Source organism: Leptonychotes weddellii, chromosome 4 (assembly GCF_054177405.1).
Source record: "Leptonychotes weddellii isolate Sample4059 chromosome 4, ASM5417740v2, whole genome shotgun sequence".
NCBI classification, from domain to species: Eukaryota; Metazoa; Chordata; class Mammalia; order Carnivora; family Phocidae; genus Leptonychotes; species Leptonychotes weddellii.
Window position 1 is genome coordinate 108,571,724 of NC_138372.1, and position 11,332 is coordinate 108,583,055.

At 38.1% G+C, this 11,332-nt stretch overlaps 1 long non-coding RNA gene across 1 annotated transcript in view; it reads right to left on the reverse strand.

Moving 5' to 3' along the window:
- Window positions 1-341, reverse strand: part of LOC145720910 (uncharacterized) — a 2,943-nt gene extending 2,602 nt beyond the window's left edge. Inside the window, exon 1 of the long non-coding RNA XR_014144203.1 lies at window positions 8-341. This is a non-coding gene — a long non-coding RNA (uncharacterized LOC145720910). The remainder of the gene's footprint in view (window positions 1-7) is intronic.
- Between the last annotated feature and the right edge of the window lie 10,991 nt (window positions 342-11,332).

Here is an 11,332-nt window from a genome sequence, read left to right on the forward strand (position 1 = left end):
TTCTTACCTTCAGCAGTTTGAAAGGTGGTGGTTGAGGAGTCTTGGATCCCCAGGAAGGAGGTCTGGCTGTGTGGTTTTAAACAGAGTATTCCAGCCCCTGCGCTTCCAATTTCCCTTTAGATTTTGTTGAAATGTTGCATGTTGAGATAGCGACAGACTGACAGTTGTCATCGGGGAGAGAACGAGTGAAAGGCTCCGTTGGTAGGGTGGCTTGCCGAAGGAGTGCCTCTACTGGGAGGCGAGGGATCCAGAGAGAAGGCGAAAAAGGCTTTCATTTCAGTGTGGAGAGAATGATTTTATAACGTATGTCCCATAGGGACCTAGATTGGCCCTGTGGTCTGTTCCATAGTCACTTGAGGTCAAGGCTACAGACCCATCGTGTCAGACTTTTGTGTGTGAGAGATTCATAGACATCTTCTCTTTTTACACTTAAATTCTGTAGATGCTCTGCCAAGCTTTCTTCGAAGTGTTGTTTTTCAAAGTCACAAACGTTAACTAGCATATTTTGACTAGCAAGGGGAAAAGCTTTTCAGTGAACTTTACTGAGTAATGTCAACCCTTGCAAGACTCATTAACTGAGAGATGAAATAATGCTCTTTCTTTAATAGTTAGTCCTTGTTCCCATGAATGTATGAAAAGGTTTCACTTTTCTCGTGTCTCAGTGTTCCACTCTCCCATTAAAACCTCACTTTAGACGTGTTCTTCATTGTTTACATAATATGTGCATAATTTATGTGTTTATAGAGTTGAAATCAGTGGAAAGTTTGCTTTATGTCTATAGGCTAATCCCTTCTGTCCTGTTAAGGAGGACATACTATACAGAGGAGTTCCTTGAAAAATAATTTTAAAAATCACCTGGACATGAATGTTTTCTTTCACTAGGGAAAGAAGGTCATAGGATAATTTACACTTTGGTTATTAGAAATGAACATGGCTTATAAATTGGAAAAACTGAATAAATAGTCAACTCTTGAATATGCAAGATTGTCGTTAGGCACACTGGATTGTATAATGTATAATGGCATAATTCTTTCTGTTGTACATGGAAATAACACGTAAGGGTTTTTGATGCAGTGGGTTTATCAAGACAATTATGATTTCCTTAGTTGGTATTATAATATATGTGGTGATAATATGTTTGGTGTTTCATCTATCAGCCTGGAATGCCTCCACTTTCCACATACACTATCTCAACTGATACAAATGCAAATTACTCTTTAAAACTTATCTCATAATTCTACCTTTTCTATTAAGTCCTCCCTGGTGCTCCAGGTAAAATCACTCACTTCTTTTCCTTGAATTGCATAGCACTTCGCTTTTTCCTCTGTTGGATCACATTTCATCTTCTTAAATTATTTTATTTACCTGTATCTCTCATCTCTAGATAGTAAGCAACCTGAGGAGAAGGATTAAACATTGTTCATCTTTGCAAAACTTGAGAATTCTTAAGAGAGCTCATATTAGGAGCTGAAATGTATTTGCTGAATGTTTGACGGTAATTAACATTTGCAATCCATACAGGGTTTTAGTATAAACTGTTTTATTTTACTCCTAAAATTATGCTCTGAGGAAGGCACTCATATCACTAGTTGGCAGATAAGGAAGGTGATACTCAGAGTTAAACAACTTTTCTTAATCAATAGTTTTCTCATGGTAGAGACAGGGATGGTGGTAAACCTTTAATAATTGGATCTCAAACAAAACAAGTGTGTATTATATTACATACATTATTACATTATGATATTGTATAATACATTATATATAATGTGTTTAAAGAATGTAACACTCACTTGACTATATATATACACATATGTATGTATATATATGTGTGTACATATATATATATAAAATGTTCTTTATTGTAAATTTTATATAGCCAGTTTAATGCTGACAGTATTTTTTTGTTGAATTTGGTAAATGCTTCATTCTGTAGTTCTGACATGAATGCTGGATGATATTTTTATTTACTTTGAAGAGTAATAGGAAAGTGAAACAAGGAAGTCAGTATTGGAATTTCACTCCATCAGTGATGTGATGTTGGTTCACAACCTCAGAAACCTCTGGGGTGAAAATCAGAACTGGCCCCCAGACACGGAAAGGAGGAGAGACTGAAGAAAGAAGCAGGCCACTCCAGACTGGTAGATGGCAGATTTCATAAGCAAGGTAACTTACATATGAAGTTGCTGCAAGTTGAGTAGATCGTTGCGCCTGCCTACTAGAATCTTAAAAGTTTAAACAGTCCTTCACTGTGTTCACTCATGTATATCATCTCGATGGTCTGAACAGCACACTGCTTTCTCAAGGCTGTGTCCTTGAAATGACTCCCACAGTGGGCAAGATGTATATTCCAGGACAGGGGAAGAAGTAAGGAGGCTTGGATAGTCCTGGTCCAGCTCGAGGGTCAACTGGCAGTCATGTCCTCTCAATGACCTCCTCCTTCAGCAGATTCTTTGCTGAGTTGGGTAATCATTTTCACATGCTGGAAAATTTCCTCAATTTTTTTGTGTGCTATTGACAGGATAATGACATGACACATTTTAGGTTTAATATGTGTTGTCAGAAAACATTCTCCATGGCTTTCTGAAGCCTAGATCATCAACAGAACAGAGTTACACCCTGATTTTTAGCATTTGCCAATTTCTTTGGTGTAAATATTCCACCTTGACCAGTTTGAAGTACACCATTACATAGTATTTCTAGCACACAGATAAAATAGGCATAAATAACCTCAAAAGCATGGCGAAAGCAAAACACAGTAAAATAGGAAGGGATACGTTTTACATATTTAGTACCTCTGTTTTAATATTATTTACTTGAATTTAAGTTTATATTATTTAATTGTTAATAATGGCTCTATTTAACAACTGGCTCACAAAATCATAAAAATGTAACCAACTCTCTGAGCCAGTATAAGCCTACTCCAACATGCCACCGGGTAAAAAGATCTAGTCTTCTTTCCACTGAAACCAGCTGTCATTTTTTTCCCTTTCATGTTTTTTTTTTCCTGCTCCCACCAACTGTTGGAAGTTGGAGGTTATGAAGCAGTAAATAAGAGTGGGTGTTGAGAGAAGAATGGCATGTGGAGAACACATTTGCTGAAAAGAATCTACATGCTAATGACTAGGAGTAACTGTGCAGGTCATTAAAAGATTGCACATTAGCTCCTTCTAAAAGTTAAAGGAGCAAGGGAAAGTTTTTATTATCTCATTCACATTTCCTCTAAGCCCCGCTCCAGAGTGAAACACCAGGTTGGGAATAAGAATTGGAGAGAACTCATTTACAGGCTAGTGTATTTGGGTGAGCTTTGCTTTGCAAAATCTCGGTCTTTCTACTTTCTTCTTTTTCTTGGTCATCTCCCATCATTACTTGTTCTCCATGCTTCTACCCCTAAGCAGATTTGTGCATTTGCCCCAGGTTTTACATTCCTGTTCTTAATTCTGCTAAATGAATTTAGAGAGAAATTGAAAAGCCCAAATGCACATCCATAGAAAAGTGTGCCGAGTCAGTCCTTTCTGAAAAAGCCATTCACCACTGTGTAACGGATTCATCAAGTCACCTACCAACTTTTAAATATATTTTTTGTGAGGATACTTTTCCTTTTGCTCGTTTTCAAATAATGTGTATTCTATGATTGTGTATGTGTAATCTAGAAATAAAAAGGAACACCTGATCATAGGCTTTTTTTTTTTTTAAAGATTTTATTTATTTATTTGACAGAGAGATAGAGAGAGAGCACAAGTAGGCAGAGAAGCAGGCAGAGGGAGATGGAGAAGCAGGCTCCCCGCCGAGCAGGGAGCCCGATGCGGGACTCAATCCCGGGACTCCAGGATCATGACCTGAGCCGAAGGCAGCCGCTTAACTGACTGAGCCACCCAGGCGCCCCTGATCATAGGCTTTTAGTAAATTATTTTTAGTCACCACATTTGAAGAAGTCTTGATTACATTTTTTAAAGTCTAAAATTGACTCCGCATGCCACAGAACCATCTTCTTATAGTGGCCCCACCGAAGTGTTGAACTTACTAGGTTGGCAGAGATTGTTCCCACAGAACTTAAGACATTTTCTTGATATCACAAGAGGTGACTTGAAGACACATTCAACAGAATTTTTGTCCCTGGCTATTGTATTACCAGAGGACACTTACTGCTCCTTGCATCACTTTATGGAAAGGTGACAGCCATATGCCTTTTAGGCCTAATAATCAGTGCAACAAAATTCAGAACTTTCACTTTACAGATCTGTAGTAACAGAAAACTTTGGAAGATTTATAGAAAACACACAGCTTTGATCACATTCATAGGCCATATGCTTTTATTTTAAAGAACATCCTCTCAAATTAAAGAAAACTAGTGTTGTTGTTATTGTTTTCCTCACAGTGAAAACCAAGTTAACTTTCTCTCCATACCACATTCAAGCTATCTTGTCACCACCTGCGACCCAGTAATGCTGAGGTAAAATGTGTTGAGAGGTGTCTGAATGATGATGGTGTCCTTCTGGTAACATGTTTTAAACTTAGTTTTGTGAAATGTAGCACTCATCTGGTCTATGTATTTGGCAGTGGATGCAGAGAGACATTTATTTTACTATGTAGATATATTGATACTTTTGCTTTAACATGTTTTTCATTTTATCAGCTCTTTCTTTTCTCCTGTGAAATATAATTCTTAACCATTTAGTTTCCATTCCTTTTCTTTTTTTAACATTTTTTTTTTTTATTGAGAGAGACAGAGAGAGAGCATGAGAGAGAGGAGGGTCAGAGAGAGAAGCAGACCCCCCGCCGAGCAGGGAGCCCGATGCGGGACTCGATCCCGGGACTCCAGGATCATGACCCGAGCCGAAGGCAGTCGCTTAACCAACTGAGCCACCCAGGCGCCCTCCATTCCTTTTCTATATTGAAAAACTCTAGTTCATCTTATGAAACTGAGGAAAGTTTAGGGAAATAAAATAATGCCTAATAATGGACTGGAGTTATAACGTGGTTGAGGCTGAAATCCTTAAGATATTCTTTCTGCATTAACAATTTTTTTTTTTTTTTTTACAAATCAAGATCCATTTATAGCTCTCTTGTTATCTTATTATTTAAGTATACATTCAGAGTATTGGATTTGCTTGGGAAATATTCTATTCTTATGGTCTTATTATAGGTTGAATTGTGTCCTCCCCCCGTCCTCATTTTTATTTTGAAGTCTTCTCCTCTGGTAATTTAGAATCTGATCTTATTTGGAAAAAGGGTCATTGCAGATGTAATTAGTTAGATGAGGTCACATTGGAGTAGGGTGGGCCCCTAATCTGTATGACTGGGTCCTTATATAAGGAGGAAACTTGGACACAGATATGCACAGGGAAAGAATGCCATATAATGAGGAGAGCAGAGGTTAAAGTGGTGGTTCTACAAGCCAAAGTTTGCCAGCCAACCACCAGATGCTAGGATAGGAGTGTGGAACAGATTCTCTCTCCTGGCCCTCAGAAGGAAATAACCCTTCCAAAACCTAGATATTAATCTAGCCTCCAGAACTGTGAGACCTGTATTTTCTGCGGTTTAAGCCACTCAGTTAGTGCTATTGTATTATGACAGCCCTAGCCAACTAATACTGATCTTTTATTTTTTTTTTTCTTAGGACACTAATTCACATATTTCTTTGTGTTTATCTCTTTGTGTATGTGCTAATTCTTTTACTGGATTTTAAGTGCACAAAGGGCAAAGACTTTGATTTACTCACAGGATTTTCCATTCTGCCCTACAAAGGGTAAGCACTCAGTAAATATTTGGAGAATAAATTAATGCATGAATGAATAAACTTCATGGAATTTTTTAAATGTGCCATACATTGTTCTAGGTACTTTATATCTATGAAATCATATAGTTCTCACCACCACTCATTTTAGAGATTGAGAAATTAAGGCAAAGAGAGTTTGAGTAACATGCCCAGAACCATACAGCTGGAACCAGGGTTCAGATTCGAGTCTGTACTCTCTTTACTTTGTTCTGTGCTTCCTAGACTTGAAATAATCAACAACATTCAACAAATATTCATCGAGTCCCTAAGCATGGGACACACCGGTGTGAATTATATCTGAGGGCTGAAGGGCTGTCAATGCATATGTAAACAAAGATTAACTAATCACAGATGTTGTTAAATGTCATTAAGGAGATGAAAAGTGTACTTCTTAGATGGGGCGGTCAGGATGACTTATCAGAATTTGGAAGCTGAGTCTGAAAGAATGACCAGGAGTTAGTCATACAAAGAGAGGGGAACCATTCTCAGCAGAGGAAACCCAATGGACAGAGTCTCCAGTTTTAAAATTGCATGGTATGTTCCTAGGTGTACAGGAGTCCAGTGTGGCTAGGGTGTGGTAGGAGAGAGTGCATGCTATGACACGGCATTGGCCACATGCTTTGACACCTGACTTTGTTTAAGGAGCAATGTGCGTCCATTGGAGCATTTTATTTTATTTTTTTCAAAGATTTTTTATTTATTTATTTGTCAGAGAGAGAGAGAGAGAGCACAAGCAGGGGTAGTGGGAGAGGGAGAAGCAGGCTCCCCACTGAGCAAGGAGCCCGACGTGGGACTCGATCCCAGGACTCTGGGATCATGACCCGAGCCGAAGGCAGATGCATAACCAAATGAGCCACCCAGGTGTCTCCATTGAAGCATTTTAAACAGAGTCATGCCATCATCTGACTTACGTTTCAAAATACTCTCACTGCTGAGTAGAGAACAGATTAGAGGGAAACCAGAGGAGATGGGAGACAGGATGCTCTTCTGTTATTCTGAGCAAGAGATAATGCGAGTCAGGCGCATGTCATAACAGAACAGATGGGGAGAGGATGGACTTGAGATGTGATTTAGGAGGTAGGAAGCCCAGGACTTGCTGATCTACACATCTTGTATAACAGAATATAATGGGTGTTTTTTATTGAAAGTGTGAGAACTGGGTGTTGTGGAGCAGGAGTGTTGTCTGGAGGCATAAAAGTTCTGTTTGAGACACTTTGGGATTCTGATACCTAAGGCCAAGTAGCTGTAACGTTTGTGAGCTTGGAACTCAGAGGGTAAGACTGAACCGAATATTCAGAATTGAGGATCATGAGCAATATTGGTATTTAAAGCTCTGGATGAGATCACTCAAGAGAGGGAGCGTAAGGATAAATGAGAAAAGAACCAGAAAGGGGACTCAAAATTGTAAAACTGAGAAAATGGAAGTGAGCAAAGTGCACCAAAATGGAAATATTTGTATATATTTGTCTTACTTTATTTTTCATAAAATATCAATTACTATTGATTTTTTTTTTTGGAATTTTCTCCAATTTTAATCAAATCATTTTCATTCTGGTCACTTCCATGTCAGTTTTTGTTTGCCTAGTTTATTTGCTTGTTTGTTTTGTTTTGTTTTCCCCTAAAAGGATAATCCTTATCGTAAGATTTTGAAAAATAAATTACTTTTTCCCCCAGAACTTCATTAGTGCTTTCTACTTAAACAAAAAACTACTTTGTTCATCTTTTTCACCATTCTGTCACAAATTTTACAATGTATATTTTGGGTATCTAGGAAAAAGCTGAACAATTATCCTGATTACATAAGGAAGAATTTCAAATACTTTCTTTTTTTTTTTTTAAAGATTTTATTTATTTATTTGAGAGAGAGAGAATGAGATAGAACACATGAGAGGGGGGAGGGTCAGAGGGAGAAGCAGACTCCCTGCCGAGCAGGGAGCCCGATGCGGGACTCGATCCCGGGACTCCAGGATCATGACCTGAGCTGAAGGCAGTCGCTTAACCAACTGAGCCACCCAGGCGCCCTCAAATACTTTCAATATAAGAAATTTTGACTTAATATTACTTGAGATTTGGGTATTAGAGACAAAATGCACATCAATATAAACTTTGCCTAGTTTCTTTGTAACAGTTTGCATGAATGAGCAGAAAAAAGAACAGATCTATATATGTGTATTTTGACTGTTTTCTTAAGCATTTATTTTTTATCAGGTGAAGTATGTTTTGCTTAAAATAGCAGGATTCAATTGTTTCTTAGTAACAATGACTTATTAAAGATAAAAACAAAAACCAGAACAGAAAACACAAAATTTGAGGGCTTTAAAAACAAGATGACAAACAAGTAGAAGAATGTCCCTTCCTTTCTCCCAAGGTCCCAGTGTCCAAATGAAACAATAATAGTGCTAGGAAGAAAAAAAAAGGAGCAAACATGACCAGCACAACTGAAGAGTCCATGAAGATAGGAAGCAGAGTGTATTTGAGAGAGCAGAGCCTTAATCTAAGGTTGTGTGCTTTGTGCAGTGTGTTGAGCTGTGTTTTGCTTGCTACAAGGGGAGCCCTGACATGGGGCTGCAGAATTGGGTGCCTTTTAGTTTGGCATTTTTAGAGTTAGCTGCCTAATGTCATTGTGGAGGTGATATGGAATAGGAGAATAAATATATTAATTGTTATGAAAGGAAAGCTGGTTAATGGGTAAGTTAGGACTTTTGGTAGTTTAGACAGCAATGAGAAGATGAAAAAGACAACACAAATGATTATTTTTTAATTGTTTATTTTGATTTTCTTGTAATACTTCTTATGTTACACTTGAAGGTAATTTTAACGTTAAAAGGCGAGATTTTCAAACATCATTTTGGAGGTGTTCTGAATGTCAATTTTAGGGAGACTATTTGGCAAATAGTTGATAACATTCGAGTAGACCTTCTTTCTTAGGTGCATCAAAAACTCATGCTTTTAATCCCCATTAACACTAATTGGTATTAATGTGTACGGATCTTCATGCATTTGCAACAGAATATAACATTAGACTAAAAGATAACACTTTACCAATGATTAGTATTCAAAATGCCAGTTAAATGGTAGTACAAGCAAATGGCACATCGCACAAACTAATTTACATTTTTAATTTGGTACATTTTGCACGCATACTAAAATAAAATAGGACGCAGGCCCTAAATCCCTTTGATAGAACATTTTTATCTTACAGTCTAGGTAGAGAACTAGAGAACAGATATTTTAAGATGGGCATAAACAATTCTTGTGAAAGCATTGCATCTTACTCCATGCCACAGGAAAGATGAAACTTTTGAATGAGTAGATGCCTGTTGTTTTTGCTGCTGGTTAGAGAATCCCCAGTCCCTTGATTTGGAGGAAAAGCATCTATTGAGAAAGAGATTTAAGGGTGAAGGCCAGTGGGCAACAGGGGTCGGAGGTACTGACAAGGGCTCTGATGATCAGAATCAGATGGTCCCTTGTTAAGGGAAGCAGGGCAAGATCATGGCAGTGTTAATGATCTTGTTCTTTTTTTTTTTTTTTCTAGGTTTTTTTGTTTTGTTTTGTTTTTCCTTCTCTGCATAGAGGACCATTCTTTTTTTTTTGTTATTTATTTATTTGAGAGAGAGAATGAGATAGAGAGCATGAGAGGAGGGAGGTTCAGAGAGAGAAGCAGACTCCCTGCCGAGCAGGGAGCCCGATGCGGGACTCGATCCTGGGACTCCAGGATCATGACCTGAGCCGAAGGCAGTCGCTTAACCAACTGAGCCACCCAGGCACCCAGGACCATTCTTTAGAATGGTTTTCCTGATTAATTGTATTTCAGAATTATAAAGTAGAATTAAGTGTTGAGTTTCTTCTCTCCACCCCCTTCATGGGTACTTGCATTATGAATGCTTTCCTACGGATACCCAATTTCTTTATTAACAAGGGGTATTGGAATAGGATTTTAGCTAGCAGATTCTCGTAAGAGATATGAGGTCGATGGATGTGATGATAAGTCATAAATCTATTTCTGATGGTTTCTCTCAATTCCAGTAATTAGAGACATGGCTGTACTTTGCTATTGATTAATATGTAGTATAAGAAGTGCTTGCATGTGGGAAGCCCTAGGCGATAGAAGTTGATTGGTTAAATCGGTTAATTAAGGTACAAAGAAGAATGCTCTATACTCAGGTTATGTTTCCTGTACTGGTAACTAGCTGTAACTGATCATAATTAAGATAACAGGAAATAGAAAATTCTCATTAATGGCAACTCTTTATCAATTTGTATTTAAAATATAAATTCTTGATGTGGGAGCTCTTGCAAGTGATAGTTTATGAAAGGTAATGTATCTTAGATTTGTGGGGTGCTCAAGAAATTATCTAGAACTGTCTTTAGCACCATGGCAGGACTATGCATGACTCTTCAACACTGAAGGCTCTCCTGTTGATTCTTAAATATCTCTGAGAATGGAAATTTTTACTGTTAGCAAAGTCATCCTTATGTTTTTTGTTTCTTAAAGATTTTATTTATTTATTTATTTTTGACAGACAGAGAGTACAAGCAGGGGAATCGGCAGGCAGAGAGGGAGAGGCAGGCTCCCCGCTGAGCAGGGAGCCCGAAGTGGGACTTGATCCCAGGACCCTGAGATCATGACCCGAGCTGAAGGCAGACGCTTGACTGACTGAGCCACTCAGGCGCCCCTATGTTTAAGTTGAATTTCTTGCGCTTTGATTTCTAGCTTCTCTTCTATGCACGTGCCTTTTATGTGGATGAAGAACAGTGGATGGAGGCAGTGAGGTACTGGAGTTGGCTTGTACCAGCTGGGGAGAGTTCACTGTTGCATTTCTAGAAATTCTGCAAGCAGGTTGTTAAACCCAGGCTTTATTAAAAATTAATTGAGTGCATTTTAATTAAATTAAATAAAAAACTCTACCCTTCCTGATTATTTTACTGCATCGTACCATTATCTGTGCTGTCCATTTTGTCTGTATGGTAGACATTCTATAGAGCAGTGTGCTATTGAGCTTCTCTTTCTAACTCTGCATCTAGTGAGATCATGTTGGTAGCTAAAAATCTATTATGGTGGAAGTATTTACATCAAGAAAATACATAAGCACCACGACTCAGGACCTCCCACCACTCCTCAGAGGCAGATATTAAACATTTACCAGCATGCTACCGGGCAGGGGCTTTCCTTGGAAGAAAGCCAATTTTCTTGTACAAGGAGGGACTGATTTATAAGCCCTTGATGTAACTAATTAATGCATGAATAGAAAGTATATTTCCTAACCTAAATGTTTTATTTATTGCTTTGAGTGCATCTGTAAAATTGTTTAAACATAATGGAGGAGTTTTTATTTTCAGAAGTTCCAATATTAATTCCTTTTATATAATAGCTTTCAGACTTCCCTGTACATTGTAGTTGATAACTGATTTGTGACTACATGATCCAGAAGTGATAATGGTTCCTAAATTTCATTTCTAGGTGACTGACTACTCTCTGGAATCCCTCACTATGAGGGAAAGCCATTTCTGCCTAATGCCTGTTGTAATCGTCTCCCATGAGCGATGGAGGACTTA